Source organism: Nycticebus coucang, chromosome 10 (genome assembly GCF_027406575.1).
Source record: "Nycticebus coucang isolate mNycCou1 chromosome 10, mNycCou1.pri, whole genome shotgun sequence".
Classification (NCBI taxonomy): domain Eukaryota; kingdom Metazoa; phylum Chordata; class Mammalia; order Primates; family Lorisidae; genus Nycticebus; species Nycticebus coucang.
In genome coordinates this window covers 34,150,227-34,176,103 of record NC_069789.1, presented here as the reverse complement: position 1 = coordinate 34,176,103, position 25,877 = coordinate 34,150,227, and the positions used below count along the sequence as shown (strand labels likewise).

Sequence of the window (25,877 nt, the reverse complement as noted above, 5' to 3'; positions counted from 1 at the left end):
ATGGATATCAGCAATATATGGACACTCCATAAAACATAGATTGGTGAGACTTACTCTCAAGAGTTTTCCTTCAGGCTTGGCACCGTACCACAGTGGTTACAGCGCCATCCACATATACTGAGGGTGGCGGGTTTGAACCAGGCCCAGGTCAGCTAAAAAACTGTAACAAAAAATGGTTGGGCATTGTGGCAGGCACCTGTAGTCCCAGCTACTTGGGAGGCTGAGGCAAGAGAATCAAATAAGCCCAAGAGTTTGAGGATGCTTTGAGCTGTGACACCATGGCACTCTATCCAGGGTGACATGGTGAGACTCTGCCTCAAAAAAAATAAAGAGTTGCCCTTCAGAGAAGCTTGGGGTGGGGATTGTCTCCAATCCCAGGCATCACTGGTGCTGTCCCCACTCACAGGAATCATCAGTGATGTCCACACTCCCAGGCATCATGGCACTGTCCCCACTGCAAGGAAGCATTAGTGGTGTCCCAATTCAAGGCAACATTGGTGCTGTCTCCACTCCCAGTAATAATAAGTGCTGTCACCACACCCAGGAATAATCAGTGTTGTCCTCCCCCACAGGCATCATCAACACTTCCCCACTCCCAGCATCATCATTGCTCTCCCCACTCCCAGATATCATCGGTACTGTCCAAACTCCCAGGCATCATCGGTGCTGTCCCCGCTCCAAGACATCATCAGTGTTGTCTTCCCTTCCAGGCATCATCAGAGTTGTCATCACTCCCAGGCATCATCAGTGATGTCCCCACTCCGAGGCATAATCAGTGCTGTCCCGACTCCCAGGCATAATCAGTGCTGTCCCGACTCCCAGGCTTCATCTCTGCTGTCCCCACTCCCAGGGTTCATCGGTGCTGTCCCCACTCCCAAGGTTCATTGGTGCTGTCCCCAATCCCAGGCACCACTAGTGTTGTCCTCACACCCAGGCATAATCAGTGCTATTGCCACTCCTTGGCATCATCAGTTCTGCCCCATTCCCAGGCATCATCTGTGTTGTCATCAATCTCAGGCATCATCATCAGTGCTGACCTCAATCCCAGGCAACATTGGTGCAGTCCCCACTCTCACACATCATCCTTAATGCTCTCATCACTCCCAGGCATCATCAGTGTAGTCCTCCCTCCCAGGCATGATTGATATGATCCCCACTCCCAGGCATCATCATCAGTGCTCTCCTCCCTCCCAGGCATCATCAGTGCTGTCCCCACTCCCAGGCATGATGGTCCCCACTCCAAGGCAACATCAGTGATGTCCCCACTCTCAGGCATCATCGGTGTTCTTCTCACTCCTCTCTCACAGACATCATCGGTATTGTCCTCTCCCAAGCATCATCAGTGCTGTCTACACTCCTAGGCATCATCAGTGTTGTCCCCAACCTCAGGGATCATCAGTGCTGTCCCCACTCCTAGGCATCATCAGTGTCCTCCCCAGTCGCAGACTTCTTCAGTGCTGACCCCCCTCCCAGGCACCAAAAGTGTTTCCCCAACTCCCAGACATCATCAGTGTTGTCCTACTGCCCAAGCGTCATGGATTCGGTCCCCACTCATAAGCATCATCACTGCTGTCCTCACTCCAAGCATCAATGGTGACATACTCACTCCCAGGTAGCAACAGTGCTGTCCCACATCCAGGCATCATCAATGTTGTCCTCACTCCCAGGCATCATTGGTGATATCCTCACTCCCAGACATCATCAATGCTGTCCCCACTCCCAGGCATCATCAGTGCTGTCCCCACTCCCAGGCATCATCAGTGCTGTCCCCACTCACATGCACCATCAGTGCTGTCCCCACTCACATGCACCATCAGCGCTGTCCTCCCTCCCAGACATCATCAATAATGTCCCCACTCCCAAGCATCATTGATGCTATCCCCACTCTCAGGCATATCACTACTATCCTCACTCCCAGGCATCATCAGTGCTGTCCCCATTGACAGGCATCATCAGTGTCATCCCCAACCCAAGATATCCTCAGTGCTGACCCCACTGCCAGGCATTATCAGTGTTGTCCTACTACCCAGCATCATCAATATGGACCCCATCCCAGGCATCAGTAGTGCTGTCCTCACTCCCAAGCATCATCAGTGCAGTCCCCACTATCAAGCTTCATCAGTGCTGTCCCAACTCACAGGCATCATCACTGTTGTCCCACCTCCCAGGCATCATCGATATGTTCCCCAATCCCAGACATCATCAATGCTATCCCCATTCCCAGGCATCAATAGTGCTGTCCTCACTTCTAGGCATCGTCAGTGTTTTCCTCGCTCCCAGGCATCATCATTGGTGCTGTCCCTACTCCCAGGCATCATCAGTGTTGTCCATACTCGCAGGTATCATCAATGCGGTACCCACACCCAGGCATCATCAGTGCTGTCGCCACTCCCCGGCATCATTAGGCATCACTCCCAGGCATTAAAACTGTTGTCCCAAATCCCAGGCATCATCATCAGTGCTGTCCTCACTCTCAGGCATCACCAATGTTGTCCTCAATTCCAGGCACTATCAATGGTGTCCCCAGTCCCAGACATCATCAGTGCAATCCCCACTCCAAGGCATTATCGGTGCAGTCCCCACACTCACGCATCATCATCAGTGCTCTCCTCACTCCCCGGCATCATCACTGCTGTCCCCACTACCAGTCATCATCAGTGTTGTCCTCCCTACAAGGCATCATTGAAACTGTTCCCACTTCCAGGCAATATCATCGTTAGCCCCACTCGCAGGCATCATTGGTGCTGTTCCCACTCCCAGGCACCATCAATGTTGTCCCCACTCCAAGACATCATCGGTGTTGCCCTCCCTTCCAGGCATAATGGAAGCTGTCACCACTCCCAGGCATCAGCAGTGCTATCCCCACTCCCTGGTGTCATCAGTTCTGTCCACATTCTGTCATCACTCCAAGGCATCATCAGTGCTGTCCCCACTCCCAGGCATCATCATCGTGCTGACCTCAATCCCAGGCATCACCAGTTTTGTTCTCAAACCCAGGCATAATCACTGCTGTCCCTGCTCCCAGGCATCATCATTGCTGTCCCCACTCTCACACATCATCGTCAGTGCTCTTCTCACTCCCAGGCATCATCAGTGCTGTCCCCCCTCTCAGGAATCATCAGGATGTCCCCAGTCCCAGACATCATTGGCACTGTCCACAACTCCCAGGCACCATCACTGTTGTTCTCCCCTATTACTATACCCACTCCCAGATATCATCATTGCTGTCCCAACTCCTAGGCATCATCATTGATGTTCCCACTCCCAGGCATCATCAGTGCTGTCCCCTCTCCCAGCGAAGAATTCTATGGGCCACAGGCTAAATGGCGAGCATCCTATAGCAATACCCACTGGCACATGGGACCACAACCAATGTATGACCAATTCCTATCTTGCTGTCAAACATTCTTCAAAACCACCCTTGTGTCTTGGATTTCCCAAGGCCCAAGTTTTGCCTAAGAAAAATCTGAAACAGGGTGGTGCCAGTGGCTCAGTGAGTAGGGCGCCGGCCCCATATACTGAGGGTGGCGGGTTCAAACCCAGCCCCGGCTGAACTGCAACCAAAAAATAGCCGGGCGTTGTGGTGGGCGCCTGTAGTCGCAGCTGCTCGGGAGGCTGAGGCAGGAGAATCGCTGAAGCCCAAGAGCTAGAGGTTGCTGTGAGTCCTGTGACATCATGGCACTCTACCGAGGGCAGTAAAGTCAAAAAAAAAAAAAAAAAGAAAAGAAAAATCTGAAACAATGTAGCCCTTTACACCATCCATCTGTGTAGAAAACAAGGCTTTGATTCCAAAACAGTTTTGTTTTTTTTAGAGATAGAGTGTCACTATGTTGCCCTTGGTAGAGTGCCATAGCATCACAGCTCAGAGCAACCTCCAATTGCTGGGCTTAGGTGATTCTCCTGCCTCAGCCTCCCAAGTAGCTGGGACTACAGGTCCCCACCACAATGCCTGCCTATTTTTTGTTGTAGTTTGGCCGGGCTGGGTTTGAACCCACCACCCTCGGTATATGGGGCCGGCCCCTACTCACCGAGCCACAGGGGCAGCTTTTTTTTTTTTTAATAAATCAAACAAGATAATTAGACAAAAATGGTTGTACCTCTAGGGCAGTGTATGAAGTGCTCACATCTCCTCAATTTATCTCAGTCATTGTAAATACCTTCTGGAACAAGCAGCACCAGATGACTTCTCTTGGGTGCATGAAGGAAGGTGTTCATTATGGTTGGTGCACATGGGCTGAGTGGGTATGCACAGGACATGCGGCTCGTCCCCAGAGAGGGGAGAGCTTTCAAGTGTTCCCTGGGTCTCCTCACAGGCACCTTCTTGGCTGAAATACCACCGGGTGTGAGGTGCCATGCCCTGGGCCTCTTCTCATACTTCCTGGTCTGATAAGGCAGCCTCTTTATTCGCCTCAGCAGAGAGATCCAGTACCTGCACAAAACTTATGTGATAAGAGAAGGAATGAAGGAATTTCACTCTCTAAAGCTGAGTGCCAGATAAAAGCAGAGCCCCTTCATGGTGCCCCAGGGGCTGTAACATTGGGGATGGGAATTTCCATATCAAGTATGTGTCTGGTGGGAAAGCAAGAGTAAGCAAAATTTTTTCTGAGAAGACTCAAGCAGGGCAACCCCCAAGATAGTACCAGCAGGCATAAAAGAGGACTGCTTAGTTTAAGAATACTTAGGGCACATCAGCACTCTATTGGTGCTATGGTCTGAATGTCCACACCAAACTCATGCTGAAATGTAACCCCTAATGTGGCAGCATTGAGAGGTGGGGACTTTAAGAGGAGATTGGGTCATGAATGCTAGGCAATTCATGAATGAATGGGGTAATGGGTTATCACAGAAGTGGGACTGGTGGCATTATGAAAGACGCTCAAGCTAGCATGCTCAGCACTGTCACCATGTGACATCCTGCATCACCACAAACATGGCAGAGTCCCCACCAGCAATAAGGCTCTCACCAGATGTGACCCTTTGATCTTGAACTTCAGTCTCAGAAATATAAAAAATAAATGGACAGTGCCAGTAGCTCAGTGGATATGGTACCAGCCACATATACCAAAGGCTGGAGGGTTCAAACCAGGCCTGGGCCAACTAAAACAATGACAACTGTGACAACAACAAAATAGCAAGGTGTTGTAGCATGCACCTGTAGTCCCAACTACTTGGGAGGCTGAGGCAGGAGAATCGCTTCAACAGAAGAATTTGAGGTTGTGAACTGTGACTCCACAGCACTCTAACCCAGGGTGACAGCTTGAGACTGTCTCAGAAGAAAAAAAAATGTTTTTCTTTTTAGTAAGTTACCCAGTTTCAATTATTGTTAGAAGCAACAGAAAACTGACTCAGATAACTGGGCACTATCTCAGGAGCAGGTAGGACAGCCATGAAAAGGATAAAGCCTCTGCCCTCATGCCGCTTAAATGTCATGCATACTTCTCCATTGCATTCTGCATATTTAACCACTCAAACCTGTGACCTTTGCCATCTGTACACATTTGGTGTGTCGTGATTTTATTCTGCAGCACAGGATAGAAGAAATACCACAGTGGGTGGCAGCTATTTCTCCTGAATCCTTTTCAAATATTTTAGGTACCTCAGGGAATGGAGTTAGCACTGTAAGGAAGAGAAATAAAGATTCTTTTTTTGAAGAGATGGAGAAAAGCCTATAATTAGAAATCTCCTGGGGGAGAGAAAAAGGTATCCTGAGGAGCTCAGGGCGTATTGGCCCCACAAGGACATGGGCTTCATCACAATCATTAACTAGTCCCTTAGGATCTGTGCCTTTTCTGTGTGCATTTATACTTCAGTAAAGAGTATAGGAAAAATATTTCCAACCCCTAATACCACAATACATTTAAAACATGAATGGAGGAGACAAATGGCTGACTAGAGGCAGCTCTCATCAGATTATCCTGACTGGAGGTAGGAATGTTAGACTGAAGTGAGCAGAGGGAGAGGCAACAGAGATGTTCAGTAACCCCATCGAGAAGAGCTCCAAGGACAAAGATGAGAAAGAGGTAAAGAGAGGAGAGGACAGACACGGCATGGATCAGATCTGAAGGAGGTGAGAACCAAATAGAAGGGCAAGAAGGATCCCCTTGCCCCACCCAGGGGTTCTCCATGAAGAGTAACACATAGGAATCTCCCACAGGAAAGATAGGAATCCCACAGGAAAGTGCCGTGAGGGACCAGAGACCCAGCTTTCCTGTACCTAGTTGGTTTCTCCTCTGAACCTCCCTGCAACTGAAAGAATAGAGGCCAATTTTGGCTCTAGCCTGCTTGTAGCCACAGCCCATTCACCCCATTAGCAAACAGATAATGTGCCCCTTGCTGAGGCCTGCTTCACTCTGTGCTGGCATTTTGGGAAGACCCACCTGGCTTAGACAGCCTAGTTGAGCTGGTGCCCCAACTCACAGGTACTAGAGCAGCAAAAAGTCTAGGCCCTGCTCCTACCTCATGGCAACCATATAACTGTGCACTGTGGAGGCCAGCTACTCTCTCACTGGCATCCAGTGGGAACTACCCATGGATTAGACGGGGTATAGTGAAAAAAGATAGGGCTTGCCTCCCTACTATATCAGGCTAAAACTCAGGAGGCCCCACATTGTGCGACCTGATGACAACGTTAGTAGGCTGGGATCTGGGAGTGCCTCCCCTACACACTGCAAAAGGAAACACTGGTTCATTTGCACCGACACTGGCAAGATGGTGCTTAGGCTGTACCTACCTCCTATCTGGCTGGTTCTGACCTCACCTCATCCTCATGGACAGTTTAGCCTGCCATCTGCACACTGCCCCTAGGTTAGGAGTCAACTGGAAGTCCTGCCACAACTACATCCAACTTAGAGAAAAGCAGGCTGGACCTCAGGAGTCCACATTCCATGAAGCCCTTAACATGGCAGCTTTGACAGGCTGTGGGCAGGAAGGTCTCCAGAGAAAGCAGTAGCTCATTTAACTGGGCAAAAGGATGTGGTGAGTTCCACATCCTGGGGCCTTTGAAACTGACATCAACCTACCAGTTGTAGTATCCAAGCAGCTGCCAAACCCTGCTGAGTGGGACAGTGGAACAGCAAGCTGCTGCTTTGCCTTGACAGGTCCTAGAAGAAATGTGAACTCCACATTTGAAACTGACATCAGCCTGCCAGATTTAGTATTGAAGCCACCTTCAAACCCTGCTGAGCAGGCTATTGGAATAGCAATCTGGTGCTTTGCTTTGGCAGCTCCTCAAAGGGGCGTGATGAGCTCCATCTCCCAGGGCCTCTGAAATTGACATCATCCCCTCAGAGTTGGTATCTAACTAATGGTCCTAAAATCTGCTAAGTGGATGGCAGAACAGCAAGCTACTGATTTACTTCAGCAGGTCCTGGAAGAGAATTGAAGAGCTCTGCCCCCTGAGGCCTATGAAACTAATACTAGCCACAGGATCTGGTAGCCGAGCAGCCCTTAAATCTGCTGGGCAACTGGTGGGACAAAGAGCTTCCACTCTGCATTCCCAAGACCCAGAAAAACATGTGGAGTGCTATATGTTCCAGGATATCAGTTCACCTGACTGGGCATCAAAATGGCCCTAGAACATGCTGAACCCACTAAAGCTGGTATTTGCCACTTGGTTGGCCCAGAATCTGCTCTCTAGACCTTGACTACCTCCTCTGAGCCAGCTAATCAAGCCCAATGAGAGTATCTCTCAACTATGTCAGTGACACCCTAACGTTTTAGCTTAAGTTTTAAAAAAAAAAAAATAGATAACACACATGAAAAGGAATTATCAAAAGAACCCCAGCAAAATAAAAGCTCAGAGCAGATCAACTCCTACACGGAAATACAATGAAGCTACAGCAAAAAAAAAAAAAAAAAAAAAATGCCACCTACAAAGAATTTGTTGAAATGGCTGAAATGGAATTCAGAATATGCATAGAAAATATGCTGAATGAATGAAGTCTAAAAATTGTCTCAGGAAGGCAATGACACTAAACATAAAGTCACCAAGGATCTAGACATAATTAGGAAGGTATAATGGAGCTTAAGGAAATGAAAGAGGCATTCAGAGAGATTCAAAACACATCAGACAGTTTCAGCAACAAATTAAATTATGAAGAAATACTCTCAGAATGCTAACACTTTTGAGTTAACCCAAACGTTTAACAAGGCAGAAAAGAGAACAAAAGCAGAGCAATCTTTTAGATATGGAACTATGCAAAGTATACAAATATATGAATCAAAGATATTGCTGAGGAAGACATACAGATACTACATGCTATTGAACTTCAGGATGACTGGATGACTAAATTCAAACAAACCATCTCCTGGACACATTATAATTAAAATGGCCCATGTCAAAAGGAAAGACAATGTTCTGCAAGCAGCCAGGCATAAACAGTTGACCTACAAAGGCAAGCCCATTATGGTGCCAGCAGACTTTTCAGTGGTAACTTTACAAGGAAGAAGAGAATAGGTTCCCACCATCAATCTTTTTGAACAAAAACAACTGCCAACCTAGAATTCTGTATCTTGCAAAACTAAGTTTTATATTCAGTGGAGAAACATTCTTCTACCAACAAGCAAACAATGAGCAAATTTGCCACTACAAGACCAGCTCTGCAGGAAGTACTCAGACTTGTACTATACACAGATCAACACAATGGACCACCAGCAAAGTAAAGTGTCTTCCTGGACACTGAAGAACAAAGCAAGGCGACAGACATCCACAAAACAGGATAAACACAACTTCACCATACTTGTCAATTCTCTCAATAAATGTAAATGGCTTCAATTCCCCACTGAAGACATACACTGGCTGACTAGATAAAAAGGTAAAAGCCAAGTATATGCTGTGTTCAGGACACACATCTAACTCCCCAAGACAAATTAAGACTCAGGGTGAAGGGCTGTAAAACACTATTTCAGGCAAACAAAAAACAAAATAAAGCAGGAGTCAACATTGTTTTAACAGATACAATTGACTTTAAAGCAACACAAGTAAAGAAAAACAAAGATGGACTCTAGATATTGATCATGGAAACCATATGCCCCCAGATTTATAAAATGAATCCTACTTGTTTTGAACAATATGATAACCTACACCACCATAATATAGTCAGGGATATTGACCCCCCACTGACAGAACTGGACAGGTCATCCAAGCAGAAACCAAACAATGGAGTTAAACACAACCTCAGAACAAATGGGCCTAACAGATATATTCAGTAGTGTTGTGGTGAAATGCTCTGTATACATGTTCTTCTCAGCTTGTATCATTCTCCAAGATTGATCATATTCTACCACACAAAACAAACCTCAACACATTAAAAAGAATAGAAATTATACCTTATATCTTTTGGGGCCATAATGAATAAAAGTAGACCTCAACTCCAACAAAAACCTTCATCCCCACACAGAGTCACAGAAACTAAACAACCTTATGATGGGTCAAGGAGGAAATGAAGAAAATCATTAGATTCTTTGAATAAAATGAAAATGAAGACATAAGCCATCAAAACCTGAGCTACTACAAAAGCAGTCCTAAGAAAGAAATTTATTGCATTAAGTGCCCCCATCCAGAAGTTTGAAAGAGTGCAAATCACCAATCTAAGAGTCATCTCAAAGAACTGAAAAAAGAGTAATCCAATCTCAAACCTACTAGAAAAGAACCAAAATTTAGATCATAAGTAAATGAAATTGAGAATAAAAGAAAAACTGGGCAGTGCTTGTGGCCAAAGGAGTAGGGTCCCAGCCCCATATGCTGGAGGTGGTGGGTTCAAACCCAGCCCCAGCCAAAAACTTAAAAAAAAATAAAAAGAAAAGAAAAACCACTCAGAAAAATCAATGAAACAAAAAGCTGGTTCTTTGAAAAGTAAATGAAATTGGCCAGATTAACTAGAAATAAAAGATCTCTAACAAACTCAAAAATGAAAAAGGATAAACAGATACCACATGGATCCAAAAGATCATCACTGATTACTACCAAAAGACTCTATGCCCAGAAATTTGAAAACATGAAGGAAATTGACCAATTTCAGAAACCATACTACCTCCTTAGACTCAGCCAGGAAGAAAAATAACTCTTGAACAGACCAACATCAAGCACCAAAATTACAACAATAAAAGATTCGAAAAAGGAAAAAAACAAAAAAACAGTCTTGGACCAGTTTTACACCAGAATTCTATGTTGCAGAATCTATCCTAAAACATTGAGAAGGACGGGACCCTCCCCAACTCCCTCTATGAAGTAAATATCACCCCAATACCAAAACCAGGAAAAGACTCAACAAAAAGGAAAACTATAAATATTAATGACTATCAATGCAAAAGCACTCAGTAAATAAAATTCTAGCAAAAGGGGGGTAGGGGTTGGGATGCTCTCACCAAATGGGCATAGGGTGGAGGGGTTGGCACACCTTTTATATGTGAGACATAACCACAAGATGAACTCTACCTAACTAAATCAAATATCTTGACCCAATTGCTTGTACTCACACATTAACCTGAAATAAATTTACTCATAAAAAAATTATCTACACATCAAAAAATAAAAAATTATGACCAGGTGGGCTTTATGCCAGGGATGTCACACTGGTTCAACATACACTAATTCATAAATGTAATTCACCACATAAACCAAAGTAAAAACAAAGACCACATGATCCTCTTAATAGACAAAGAAAAAGCATTTCACAAGATTCAGCATCTTTTTTAAATAAGAACACTTAAGGCAGGCAAAGATGAGACACTTCGCACACTGAGAGAAGCTATGACAAACTTGAAAGCATTTCCACTTAAAACTGGAACCAGACATGTCCATTTTTGCCACTACTATTCAACATAGTGCTGAAAGTTGTAGCCAGTGCAATTAGGCAAGAGAAGGATATCAAGGGTATCCACATGGACAAAGAGGTGGTCAAACTATCATTCTTCGTTGACCATATGATATTATATGCAGAAAATCCTAAGGGCTCAACCACAAGACTCCTGGAAGTGATCAAGAACTACAGCAGTATCTTGGGATATAAAAATCAGTGTCCACAAATCAGTAGCCTTCATATACAGCAAAAACAATCAAGCTGAGAATCAAAGCACACAAAGAAAGTAAATACCTAAAATTTACTTAAGAAAGGATGTGAAGCATCTCTACAAAGAACTACAGAACACCAAGAAAAGAAATAGCAGAGGATATTAATAGATGGAAGAACATGCCACACTTATGGCTGGGAAGACATTGTCAAAATGTCTATACTACTCAAAACAATCCATAGATTTAATGCAATCTCCATCAAAATACCAACATCAGGCCAGGCATGGTGGCTCACACCTATAATCCTAGTGCTCTAAGAGGCTGAGGCGGATGGATTGCCTGAGCTCAGAGGTTCAAGACCATCCTGAGCCAGAATGAGCCAGACACAGACCCCATCTCTACCAAAAAAAAAAAAAGGTGGGTGTTGTGGGTACCTGTAGTTCCAGCTACTTGGGAGTCTAAGGGCAAGAGAATCACTAAAGGAAGAAAAAAAAAAAAAGGAAATTAAAAAAAATTTCAAACTAAGACAAGTGAAAGTCAGTTGAAAGCAAAATTCAAAAAACAAACAAAAATAATACCAACATCATACATTGAAATCTTTTTCTTTTTTTGAGACAGAGCCTCAAGCTGTTGCCCCTGGGTAGAGTGCTGTGGCATCACAGCTTACAGCAACCTCCAACTCTTGAGCTTAAGCAATTCTCTTGCCTCAGCCTCCCAAGTAGCTGGGACTACAGGCGCCCACCACAACGCCCAACCATTTTTTGGTTGTAGCTGTCGTTGTTTGGCAGGCCCAGGCTGGATTCAACCCTGTCAGCTCTAGTGTATGTGGCTGGCACCTTAGCTGCTTGAGCTACAGATGCCGAGCCCAAACACTGAAATCTTAAAGAAATAGTTCTATGTTTTGTGTGGAACTGGAAACAAAACCAAAATAGCCAATGCAATTCTACAAAATAAGAACCCATCAGGAGGCATCACATTACCAGACTTCAGGGTACACTACACACATTTAGCACATCATTGGCACTAGAAATCTATGGAACAGAACAGAGAACTTAGGAATGCTACTGGTCTTATATCACCATCTGATCTTTGATAAAGAGAACAAAAACATTGGAGAATAGAATCCATATTTAATAAATTGAGATGGAAGAACTGGTTAGCCACATCGAAAAAGCTGAAACTGGACCCACACCTCTTGTCACTGTCAATTGTTAAGTTTAAATATTTTATCCTTGGTGACTTAAGACATGAAACTCTAAATACTCTAGAAGAAAGCACGGGAAAAACTCTTTTCTTTTTTTTTTGGTGGTTTTTGGCTGGGGCTGGGTTTGAACACGCCACCTCCGGCATATGGGACTGGCACCCTACTCCTTGAGCCACAGGCGCCACCCGGGAAAAACTCTTAATACCAGTCTGGGGAAAGAATTTATGAAGACAACCCCAAAGGCAATTGCAGCAATAACAAAAATAAATGGGAACTGATCAAGTTAAAAAGTTTTTGCACAGCTATGAACACAATCAACAAAGCAAAGAGCCAAGCCTTCAAAGTGAAAGAAGATACTTGCATGCTACCAATTCAACAAAGGGCTAATAATCTATAAAGAACTCAAGAAAATAAGAGGTGGGCCATCAGCTCTGGAAGACGCAGGGGTGTGAGTGAAACAACCAACTTCCCAACAGCCACCCCTCCCCTGAGGTTCCCACAAGCAGTTTCATAAAAAGAGAAGGTAATGCATGCACAGACCCCTTGTCAGGTCGGCATGCAGCTGCTCTGTGCCACTGTTCCTGCCCATAGCTAGTGGCACCATACGATGGCTGAGTATAGGCAACTTTCACCACAGGCTTCTGTCCAGAGGGAGAGATACTGAACCGAATGGACTCAGTGAAGCTGAAGGTGAGGAGATGAGCTAAGAAAGAAGATAGACAAGTACATATCATCGCTGCTGAGGCAAGCTGTGACTCCAAGAAAACAAATTTCAGGTACGCAGGCCATTGCCAAGAGGACAAGAAATCCTTCCCCCAAGTGAGAAGCTTGATGGGGGCTCTTTGCAAGCAAGCAGGGAAGGAAAGATCTCTCATTTCACCCCACAGGAGAGACCCACTAAACACTGGGCCTCCTTTTTCATGGAGGTCCCACTCGTGAGCCTAGGCATCATCCTACCTGGCATACAGGCAGAAATAGCGATATAAATCTTTGGAACAGAGAACTTAGGAATGTAACTGGTCTCATATCACCATCTGATATTTGACAAAGAGAATAAAAACATTCGAGAATAGAATCCAAATTTAACAAATGACAATAGAATAGATTAGCCACATCTAAAAGGCTAAAACTGGTCCCACACCTCTTGTCACTGAGCAACTCACTAGATTGTTCTAACTTAACTGAGATGCTATGATAGAGCTCAAAGATAAGAGCAAGTAAAAGACACTTGTGCCATACAGTGGAATAAATACCCCCCCCCCAATTCTGAACTCCCAACTTGGATAACAATGACATCTACTGGCTTTGCCCATTTTGTGCAATATCTGGGGGGAGAATAGATCACTTAGGGAACTGAACTCCTTGTAAGTCCTAAGGAGAACTTGGAGCCGCTCCAATAATTCAGCCGCCAACAGCCACATCCTGCCTGGATGGGGTGGCCCCTTTTTCTTAAAATATTTTCTGAGATACCTTCTGAGCTCAAGGTCCTTTTCTTTTTTTTTTTTATTGTTGGGGATTCATTGAGGGTACAATAAGCCAGGTTACACTGATTGCAATTGTTAGATAAAGTCCCTCTTGCAATCATGTCTTGCCCCCATAAAGTGTGACACACACCAAGGCCCCACCCACTTCCCTCCTTCCCTCTCTCTGTTCCCCCCCATAACCATACTTGTCATTAATTGTCCTCATATCAAAATTGAGTACATAGGATTCATGCTTCTCCATTCTTGTGATGCTTTACTAAGAATAATGTCTTCCACGTCCATCCAGGTTAATACAAAGGATGTAAAGTCTCCATTTTTTTATGGCTGAATAGTATTCCATGGTATACATATACCACAGCTTGTTAATCCATTCCTGGGTTGGTGGGCATTTAGGCTGTTTCCACATTTTGGCGATTGTAAATTGAGCTGCAATAAACAGTCTAGTACAAGTGTCCTTATGATAAAAGGATTTCTTTCCTTCTGGGTAGATGCCCAGCAATGGGACTGCAGGATCAAATGGGAGTTCTAGCTTGAGTGCCTTGAGGTTTCTCCATACCTCCTTCCAGAAAGGTTGTACTAGTTTGCAGTCCCACCAGCAGTGTAAAAGTGTTCCCTTCTCTCCACATCCACGCCAGCATCTGCAGTTTTGAGATTTTGTGATGTGGGCCATTCTCACTGGGGTTAGATGATATCTCAGGGTTCTTTTGATTTGCATTTCTCTAATATAGAGAGATGATGAACATTTTTTCATATGTTTGTTAGCCATTCGTCTGTCGTCTTTAGAGAAAGTTCTAGTCATGTCTCTTGCCCATTGATATAAGGGATTGTTGGTTTTTTTCATGTGGATTAATTTGAGTTCTCTATAGATCCTAGTTATCAAGTTTTTGTCTGATTGAAAATATGCAAATATCCTTTCCCATTGTGTAGGTTGTCTCTTTGCTTTGGTTATGGTGTCCTTAGCTGTACAGAAGCTTTTCAGTTTAATGAAGTCCCATTTGTTTATTTTTGTTGTTGCAATTACCATGGCAGTCTTCTTCATGAAGTCTTTCCCCAGGCCAATATCTTCCAGTGTTTTTCCTATGCTTTATTGGAGGATTTTTATTGTTTCATGCCTTAAGTTTAAGTCCTTTATCCATCTTGAATCAATTTTTGTGAGTGGGGAAAGGTGTGGGTCCAGTTTCAGTCTTTTACATGTAGATATCCAGTTCTCCCAACACCATTAATTGAATAGGGAGTCTTTCCCCCAAGGTATGTTCTTGTTTGGTTTATCAAAGATTAGGTGGTTGTAAAATGTTAGTTTCATTTCTTGGTTTTCAATTCGATTCCAAGTGTCTATGTCTCTGTTTTTGTGCCAGTACCATGCTGTCTTGAGCACTATGGCTTTGTAGTAGAGACTAAAATCTGGTATGCTGATGGCCCCAGCTTTATTTTTGTTACTAAGAACTGCCTTAGCTGTACGGGGTTTTTTCCGGTTCCATACAAAACGCACAATCATTTTTTCCAAATCTTGAAAGTACAATGTTGATATTTTGATAGGAATGGCATTGAATAGGTAGATTGCTTTGGGAAGTATAGACATTTTAACAATGTTGATTCTTCCCATCCATGAGCATGGTATGTTCTTCCATTTGTTAATGTCCTCTGCTATTTCCTTTCTGAGGAGTTCATAGTTTTCTTTATAGAGGTCCTTCACCTCCTTCGTTAGGTATATTCCTAGGTATTTCATTTTCTTTGAAACTATGGTGAAGGGAGTTGTGTCCTTAATTAGCTTCTCATCTTGACTGTTATTGGTGTACACAAAGGCTACTGACTTGTGGACATTGATTTTATATCCTGAAACATTACTGTATTTTTTGATGACTTCTAGGAGTCTTGTGGTTGAGTCTTTGGGGTTCTCTAAGTATAAGATCATGTCATCAGCAAAGAGGGAGAGTTTGACCTCCTCTGCTCCCATTTGGATTCCCTTTATTTCCTTGTCTTGCCTAATTGTATTGGCTAGAACTTCCAGCACTATGTTGAATAGTAAAGGTGACAGAGGTCAACCTTGTCTGGTTCCAGTTCTAAGAGGAAAAGCTTTCAGTTTTACTCCATTCAGTAAAATATTGGCTGTGGGTTTGTCATAGATAGCTTCAATCAGTTTTAGAAATGTGCCACCTATGCCTATACTCTTCAGAGTTCTAATTAGAAAAGGATGCTGGATTTTATCAAATGCTTTTTCTGCATCTATTGAGAGGATCATGTGATCTTTATTTTTGCCTCTGTTAATATGGTGGATAACATTTATAGACTTGCGTATGTTAAACCAGCCTTGCATCCCTGGGATGAAGCCTACTTGATCATGATGAATGACTTTTTTGATGATAAGCTGTAATCTATTGGCTAGGATTTTGTTGAGAATTTTTGCGTCTATGTTCATGAGTGAGATTGGTCTGAAATTCTCCTTTTTGTTTGGGTCTTTTCCTGGTTTTGGTATCAGGGTGATGTTTGCTTCATAGAATGTGTTGGGGAAGATTCCTTCTTCCTCAGTTTTTTGGAATAATTTCTGCAGTACAGGAATAAGCTCTTCCTTGAAGGTTTGATAGAATTCTGGAGTGAAGCCATCTGGACCAGGGCATTTTTTGGTTGGAAGCTTTTTTATTGTTTCTTTGATCTCAGTGCTTGAAATTGGTCTGTTCAGGAGGTCTATTTCTTCCTGGCTGAATCTAGGGAGAGGGTGTGATTCCAAATATTGATCCATTTCTTTCACATTGTCAAATTTCTGGGCATAGAGTTTCTGGTAGTATTCAGAGATGATCTCTTGTATCTCTGTGGGATCAGTTGTTATTTCCCCTTTATCATTTCTGATTGAGGTTACTAGAGATTTTACTTTTCTATTCCTCGTTAGTCTGGCCAATGGTTTATCTATTTTATTTATTTTTTCAAAAAACCAACTCCTTGTTTCATTAATTTTCGGAATGATTCTTTTGTTTTCAATTTCATTGATCTCTGATTTGATTTTGGATATTTCTTTTCTTCTACTGAGTTTAGGCTTAGATTGTTCTTCTTTTTCCAATTCCATAAGATCTCTTGTGAGATTGTTGATGTGCTCTCTTTCTGTTTTTCGAAAGTAGGCATCTAAAGGGATGAATTTTCCTCTCAAAACTGCTTTTGCAGTATCCCACAGGTTTTGGTACCTTGTGTCTTCATTTTTGTTATGCTCAAGGAAGTTAATGATTTCCTGTTTTATTTCTTCCTTCACCCATCTGTTATTCAACAGAAGATTGTTTAGTTTCCATGCCTTTGGGTGGGGTCGAGCATTTTTGATAGAGTTGAGTTCCACCTTTAGTGCCTTATGGTCTGAGAAGATACAAGGTAAAATTTCAATTCTTTTGATTCTGTTGATATTTGTTTTGTGTCCTAGGATATGATCAATTTTGGAGAATGTTCCATGGGGTGATGAGAAGAATGTATATTCTTTATCTTTGGGATGGAGTGTTCTATATGCGTCTATCAAGCACAGTTGTTCTAGGGTCTCATTTAAGTCTCTTATATCCTTGTTTAATTTCTGTTTAGAGGATCTGTCCAGATCTGTAAGAGGAGTGTCAAGGTCCCCTGTTATTATGGTATTATCAGATATCATATTGCTCAGACTGAGTAAGGTCTGTTTTAAGAATCTGGGAGCATTTAAATTGGGTGCATAGATATTTAGAATTGAAATGTCTTCTTGTTGTATTTTTCCCTTGACCAATATAAAGTGACCATCTTTGTCTTTTTTTACTTTAGTTGCTTTAAATCCACATGTATCTGAAAATAAGATTGCAACTCCTCTTTTCTCCTGAATTCCATTTGCCTGAAAAATTGTCTTCCAACCCTTGACTCGGAGCTTTAATTTGTCTTTTGAAGCCAGGTGTGTTTCTTTCAGACAGCAAATGGATGGCTTGTGTTGTAATCCAGTCAACCAATCTATGTCTCTTCAGTGGGGAATTCAAGCCATTAACATTTATTGAGATAATTGATAAGTGTGGTAGTATTCTATTCGTCTTATTTGGTGAGAGTCCATTGCTTAGTTTTATCTTTTGCATCAGTGTGGAGGTATGGTTCTGTCCTTTAATTTCTGAGTTCTTACTTTGCTGCTGATCCATTGTGGTGGCCAGTGTGCAGAACAGGTTGAAGTATTTCCTGTAGAGCTGGTCTTGTTGTGGCGAATTTCCTCAATGTTTGTATATCCGTAAATGATTTGATTTCTCCGTCAATTTTGAAGCTTAGCTTAGCAGGGTACAGAATTCTGGGCTGGAAATTGTTCTGTTTAAGTAGATTAAAGGTAGATGACCATTGTCTTCTTGCTTGGAAAGTTTCATTAGAGAAGTCTGCGGTCACTCTGATGGATTTGCCCCTGTAGGTCAACTGGCGCTTACTCCTGGCAGCTTGCAGAATCTTTTCTTTTGTCTTGACTTTGGACAGGTTCATCACAATGTGTCTTGGAGAAGCTCGGTTAGAGTTCAGGCAACCTGGGGTCCGATAGCCCTCTGAAAGCAGTGTGTCAGAATCTTTGGTGATATTTGGGAAATTTTCTTCTATAATATTCTCTAGTATGGCTTCCATTCCTCTGGGGCATTCTTCTTCCCCTTCTGGAATTCCTATAACTCGTATGTTGGAACGCTTCATAAAGTCCCATAATTCTGACAGTGAACGTTCTGCTTTCTCTCTCTTCTTTTCTGCCTGTTTTACTATCTGAGTTATCTCAAAAACTTTGTCTTCTACCTCTGAAATTCTTTCTTCTGCATGGTCTAACCTGTTGCTGATACTTTCCATTGCATCTTTAAGTTCCCTGATTGACTGTTTCATTTCCTTCAGCTCTGCTATATCCTTTTTATATTCTTCATATCGTTCATCTCTTATTTGATTCTGTTTTTGGATTTCCTTTTGGTTATTTTCCACTTTATTAGCAGTTTCCTTCATTGTTTCCATCATTTCTTTCATTGTTTTCAACATGTGTATTCTAAATTCCCTTTCTGTCATTCCTAACATTTCTGTATAGGTGGAATCCTCTGCAGTAGCTACCTCATGGTCCCTTGGTGGGGTTGTTCTGGACTGGTTCTTCATGTTGCCTGGAGTTTTCTGCTGATTCTTCCTCATGAGTGATTTGTTTTATATGTTTCCTTGCCCTAATTTTCCTTTCACTTCCTCTTGCTCTTTAAGTTCTTGTGCCTGTGGACTAAGTGTTACAGGACCAGAATGGTGAGAAGGTTGAAGAGCAAAAAAGGGATGAAAGAAAGGAGGACCAAGTGATAAGAAAAATAGAGAAAGGAGAGGGGGGTGGGTAAAAGGAATATTGACAAAAAGAAGAGATGTACAGAAAGAGGGAGACAGAGCAATATAGGTGTACAGTAGGGTACTTTGATACAACCTAAAAAAAAAATAAAACACCTTCTGGGGGTGCCCAGTGGGTTGGTTCCCTTGAGGTCAGCAGCTCTTTGCTAACCTGATCAGACACAGTACCCCACCTCCACCAAGTAGAGAGGAAAGACAAAAATGCTATAAATCAAACCAAAACAAGCAAACAGAAAACTTTACAGGATAAAATTGGCTGGAAAAACCAAATAATAGCGGTAGAAACACTAACAAAAATGAAGTTCTAATTATTGAAATAGGCAGCAATGGGAAGTTGTAATTAAACTAGAAAAATTGAGAAAGAAAAAGGATCTGTATGGAAAAGGTTGAACTTAAAAAACAAAACAACAATCCACAACATCAAAATAAACAAAAAAAACAACCAAACCAAAAAAAAAAAAAAAACCCACAACCAAAAACAAAGCAGTATTATATGTTATTGAATATTGTCTGGGCAACACGTGGTCTTCTGGGGTATGAGATGTTAATCACAGTTCTGATACGACTGGAGGCTGCTAGTTTCTCAAACCCCAGCAGGTAGACACCCTAAATCTCTCTTCAGCCCACTTAAACGGCACTTTGAACTTGTTCACTTACTGAGCAGAAGCTTTCTCAGGGAAGTGCTTGTCGCTGGAATCACTGCTGAAGTAGCTATCCACTTACCCTGTGTGTCAACACTGGTCTCCCTCTGCCCCCAGGGTTAGGGCTGCAAGGCGGCTCAGACCCCGCCCTTAGGCTACTTGGTCGCTGGGTTACCAGCTCCCACCCAATTCCAGCTCTGCGAACCTGAGGGCAGAGCTTGCCAGGGCAGATCGCTCACAATGTCTGCCTGTGACCCAGAGCCAAACACCATTAGCTCCGTCTGGCTCAGCGGCTCAGACTGGGGCCCCAGACAAAGGCCAAAGTTCTCCGCACTCCCGCTCAGGCTCTCCCCAAGGCAGTTCAGCTCAGTGCCAAGTCCAAAGACACCAAAACAGTTCACAGGTAAGGCCTTTCTGGTTTGCAGTGTTGCTGCTACTGAACTTACAGTTGCGGGCGGGTTTAGACGGATTGAACACACGTGACCACTTGCCAGTTTTCCACTGTTTTAGTCCTCCTCTTGGGGTCCAGAAGTCTCTCGCTGACTCCCTGTATCCTCTTAGGGGTGATGATAGGCAGATCCCACCAGCCAGAGATGCCTGAAGTCCTATATCCCCAGACTCACGGTGCCCAGATGCAAGGAAGCTGGTACTCGGCTGCCATCTTCTCAAGGTCCTTTTCCACAGTGAGGTCCTTGAGTTCACTCAGTAGGTCCAGTGCCTGCACATTTTCTTCTGATTTTCCAATGGCAAGGTCCCCCAGTTGTTGTTGAGTGGTCATCAATTCAGCCTGAAGGGTATCTTTGGGAAAAAGGGTCATCAGTGATAGATTACAAGATGTGCAAGGCAACAGAGGCATGAGTTAAGCGACTCACTAGATTGTTCTAACTTAACCAAGATGCTATGGTAGAGCTCACAGGTAAGGGCAGGCAGACACTTGTCCCTTGGCCTGAAATCATGGTGGCATGAGATAATGGGACAGGCATGTCCACTAGGTGGTCATTTGAACAGATCTAAAATCCCACCCTGGCATCCGCAACAGAAACCAATGTAAGACGTAGTGAAGGCAACACAATACACAGCAAAGGCTATGCTGTGTCTGTGTCTCCTGGGGTCCCCCAGCCAGACCATTAGCAACTTAAACATTTGAATTCCCATTCCTAGCACCCCTGCACAGAGAGACAGCTGCAACTAGAGTACATCTGCCACATACATGAAGATAATACATCTCTCTCCAACACACATCATCTCTAGGCCAACTGTACATTAGAATCACGCTTTGGCAACCTTGCAGGAGGCTTATAGTGTCTTTTCCCTCATGTTTCAGACTGAATTGTGTCCACAAAAAAATGTCTGTCCCAGCTTCCTCTCAAGTACCTGTAAATGTGCTATCAACTGGAAACAGGGTCTCTGTGTATATGAGTGACTGAGGTAAGAAGAGGTCATTAGGGTGGGCTCTTACCCAATACCTAGGGCCCTTACAACACAAGGGAATCTTAGATAAAGAGATGTGAATGGAGAAGGCCATATGAAGACAGAGGCAGAGGCTGCACTGATGCAGCCACAGGCCAAGGGGTGCTGGCAACATCAGAAGCAAGGCCTAGGATAAATTCTCTCCTTGAGGTTCTAGGTGGTTCTCAACGTTCCTAATGCCATGAACCTTTAATACAGTCCAAACGGCTTGCAACCCACAGGTTGAGAACGGTTGTTCTATAAGAAACTAATCCTGTCAATACCTTGATGTCAGACTCCTGGCCTCCCAGACTGTGAGGGAATAAATTTGTTTGAACTCACCCAGTCTGTGGTCATTATTTAGGCAGTCACAGAAAATTCATAGTCCTGAGCCCAGTTCCTGGCCACCACCTATAGAACTTAGAGATGGAGCACAGGAGTTTCAGATGTGGAAGTTACTGCTGTTACTGTAAAATCAGAACCCAGACACTGACAAGCATCCAGTAAGAGAAGTGGTAAATTTTATTCACCAATATGAGAGATTCTGTGCCATTATACCTTCCAATAACAACTTCCAACAAAGACAAATGCACATGAAACATGTGGTAAACTAGGATACATATGGCTTGACAGAAGTCTGTTTAAACAGGTTATGCTGCACTAAAAACTAAAAGATGTGCCGACAGGCAATGTGCTTATCCTGGAACCATGACACTACCCCCAAGGGTGACTTTTTCCTATATGAGCGACTGAGGTAAGATGAGGTCATTAGGGTGGCTCATTTTCAAAGTTCAATGTCATATTGTAGAAAAGCTCATTTTACTAAGAGTTATTTCTTCTGAGGCTGCCAATAAAGCAAAACCCTTTGCAATCTTGGACTGTATTTTTATTCTGCCTCGTAAGAGTTGTGGGTGGAAAGTTCTGCAGCAGAGTCCACCTCTGAATTTTAGACAGTAATGCTCTTCTACAGCAGCCTGTAGAAGAAACATCTTTAGCTGGCCCATGAGAGCTCTTCTTAGAAACCAAACTCTGACTTTGGGAAGACACTTGATATAAAGAGCTTAAAGAAGAGACATAGCAGTTTTTACTCTCACCAGAGTCTTCCAGTGGAGAATAAGGTGGGAAACCCCATGCACAAGGGGTACCTCCCTGCTCTGCTGAGAAGACAAACAGGGTAGGGCTGGTGGTCTTGTGGCTCCTGCCAGCCTCTGAGGCACATCTGTAGGGCCCAGGGGACCGCAGGCCAACCCTACCTTTTGGCAGGACAGGAAATTACTGTCAATCCCACAGCCCTGGGATCAAATCCCAGAAGTTACTTACTCAAGACTAGAACTTTAAAGTCTAACACAGCCTTACCAGTGCCCACTGTCCTCTGCCAGCTCTGGGGGACCAGACACTTTTCATAATGACATCAGGCCTGCAGGAAGCACTGACATGTGCTCCTCATCCTGCAGGATGCACGGTGCTGCTGGATGCCCAATGCCCTACCTAAATATTGCTGCTTGTCTCTTCCCATGTGGACTGATCTCACAGGGAGCTCATGCCAGGTGGAATCTAGGGCCATGGCAAATGTCTTGTATTGTTCCTTAAAGCGTGTGGCCACTTCCTCAAAGGGACTGAGCATCGCAATCTGCAAGCAGAACAAAAGGGATCTGAAGACCCTGCAGTTACCAGACCAAAGTTTAACAGCTTGTACAAGCTTAGGATACGGCACTGGCCCTTTCCTGAGCCCAAAGGGGGTCAGAGCTCAGGAAGCTTCTGAGGGTACAGGGAGACTGTGCATTCTCTCTTCCTGGAAATAGCCCAGCAGACAGTAGGGTGGCCCAGACCCTCACCATGGACATGTATCTGCCTTCCAGTGTGTTCTAGGTGTGGGGCCTCCACTGGCATCAGAATGGACCCAGGAAGGTTGGGCTCTCCTGCCTTGGAGAACTCCATTTAAATGCCTGCCTTCCACAAGGCCACATCAGCATGTCCCACCTTCTCCCTACACATATCATCTGGGTCTTCATGGGGGTTTGTGAAAATATATAGTTGACCCCCAAACAAATAAAGGATTAGGGCTGCCAAGGCCCCATTCCCAGCAGTAAAAAAAAATGGGCATATAACTTTGCTTTGGAGACAGAAACTTACTCTGGCACCTGGGCCAGAGGGCAATGGCACAATTATAGCTCACTTCCTTCACGATCTTCCTATCTTGGCCATGTGAATAGCTGGGACTATAGCATGCACTACCATACCCAGCTAATTTTTTCTAATTTTCGTACAGATGGATGTTCTTATTCAAGCTGGTTTTGAAATCTTGGCCTCAAGCAATTCTCCTGCCTCAGCCTCCCAAAGTGATAGGATTACAGGGGTGAACTATCATGCCTGGCAGCATATAACTTTTAACTCCCCCCAAATTTAGCCACTAATAACCTATAGTTGATCAGAAATCTTATAACAGTTGATTAGCACAGTAATAGACTATCATCTACATATATTTTATGTATTCATGACATATATAAAATTTGGAATATTATGCAGCCTTAAAGATGGAGACTTTACCTCTTTCATGTTTACATGGATGGAGCTGGAACATGTTCTTCTTAGTAAAGTATCTCAAGAATGGAAGAAAAAGTATCCAATGTACTCAGCCCTACTATGAAACTAATTTATGGCTTTCATATGAAAGCTATAACCCAGTTATAACCTAAGAATATGGGGAAGGAGGAGAGGGAGAGGAGGGAGGGAGGAGGATGAGTGGAGGGAAGATGATTGGTGGGATTACACCTGCGGTGCATCTTACAAGGGTACATGTGAAACTTAGTAAATGTAGAATATAAATGTCTTAACACAATAACTACGAAAATGCCAGGAAGGCTATGTTAACCAGTGTGATGAAAATGTGTCAAACTGTTTATAAAACCAGCGTATGGTGCCCCATGATGGCATTAATGTACACAGATATGATTTAATATTAATAAAAAAATAAAATAAATAAATTTCTCTTAATTTTTTTGGTATTTCAAGAGTATAAGGTTTATCTGTTTTTTTGTATACGTGCTGCCAAAGCAAGCACACATCTGTTTTTTTTTTAATTGCCATAAATCGCTAACAAATTTTACAATGTATTTATTGAATACAATCTATAAATAAGTGCACTCATGTAGTTCAAACTCATGCTGTCTAGGGGTCAACTGTATTTGCTTCACTGTTTTTTCTTTTCCTTCCACTGTGAACCATAAGGTCAAGGATCTTATACTCAGCTCCAATCCAGGCCTGGCTGCAGGGATACCCACATGAATCTGCTGAGTCTTACAATTTGAGCGGTGTCCCTCCAAATTCATTTCTTCTTTTTTTCTTCTTCTTCTCTTTGTGCTGTGGTGCCATAGCTCACAGCAACCTCAAACTCTTGGGCTTAGACAATTCTCTTGCCTCAGTCTCTCTGGTACCTGGAACTATACATGCCCACCCCAATACCCAGTTATTTTTTTCTATTTTTGGTAGAAATTTGGTCTCACTCTTGCTCAGGCTGGTCTCGAACTCCTGAGATCAAGCAATCCACCTGCCTGAGTCTCCCAGAGTGCTAGGGTTACAGGCTTGAGCTACCACAACTGGCTCAAAAACAATTTTTTTTTTTTTTGCAGTTTTTGGCCAGGGCTTGGTTTGAACCTGCCACCTCTGGCATAGGGGGCTGGTGCCCTACTCCTTTGAGCCACAGGCACCGCCCCTCAAAATTTCTGATGTCCAACTCCAAGTACTTTGGGTTGTACCCTTATTTTGAGACAGGGTCTTTATAGGGTCATCAAGTTAAAATGAGGTCATTAAGGTAAACCCAAATCTAATAGTACTGATGTCTTGAGGTGGAATTTGAACACAGGTACACAGGGAAGACACGTGAAGAGATGCAGGGAGAAAACCACCACCCACAAGCTAAGGAGAGGGAGAGGGACCTGGGACAGATCACCCCTCACAGCTATCAGAGCCAACCCTAGTGATGCCTCGACCTTGGACTTTCAGCCTCCTGAATCATACAGAATGAATTGTGGCACATTGTTACAGCAAACTCTGAGCAAGGGGGCCCATCCCCCTGGACAGTTCTTTCAGGGTTCCTAGGGTTTGTTCTGTGTCCTACCCCCAAGTGGACACCATTGTCCCAGCACTGTCCACATGGCTCTAAGACTAATGTGTCTCCCACCAGCACACTGACTTCCCAGGACAGTCCACCCAGAGCACATCATTGCATAAGTCTATCAGGAAGGTCCCACTTACTGGTTGGCACTTTACACTATAACCTCATTCTCTGAGAAACTACCATATACCAACACCTGGACCAGAGTGTGCATGGTTCCAAAAGCCCAGCAAAGGTTAAGAGTGAATGAGCAGGGAAATCCTATTACAAAGTCTCCCTGAAATGGTGGGAAGACAGCCTCACTGGAATGCTCAGCTCAGAGCCCCTGGTCATAAGACATTGTTCAGAACTGACCTGAGCATCAAGGACATCTTCCAGTTCTCACTTTTTCTGACAGAGGAGAAGTCGGCGCTTCAGCTCATGGGCCTTCTTCTGCCACTTCTCCTTTTCTTTGTCCAACATTAATAATTTCTTTTCTGCCTCTTGTTCAAACTGAGCAAGACCCTTCTCCATCTGTTTAATGAGAAATGAAGGTTCAGGCTGGAGAGAACTCCCTCCCTGGGGTTAATCAAGGCTACCCTTTCATCCACATTAGACATGATCAAGGAACTGCTTTCACCTTTTTTGACAGCAGTGCAAATACTAGCGTTTGTGACTCCATCAT

General features: G+C 43.6%; 1 pseudogene; it reads right to left on the bottom strand.

Moving 5' to 3' along the window:
• Positions 1 to 381: 381 nt before the first annotated feature.
• LOC128596380 (HAUS augmin-like complex subunit 8) lies at positions 382 to 25,877 on the bottom strand (annotated as a pseudogene).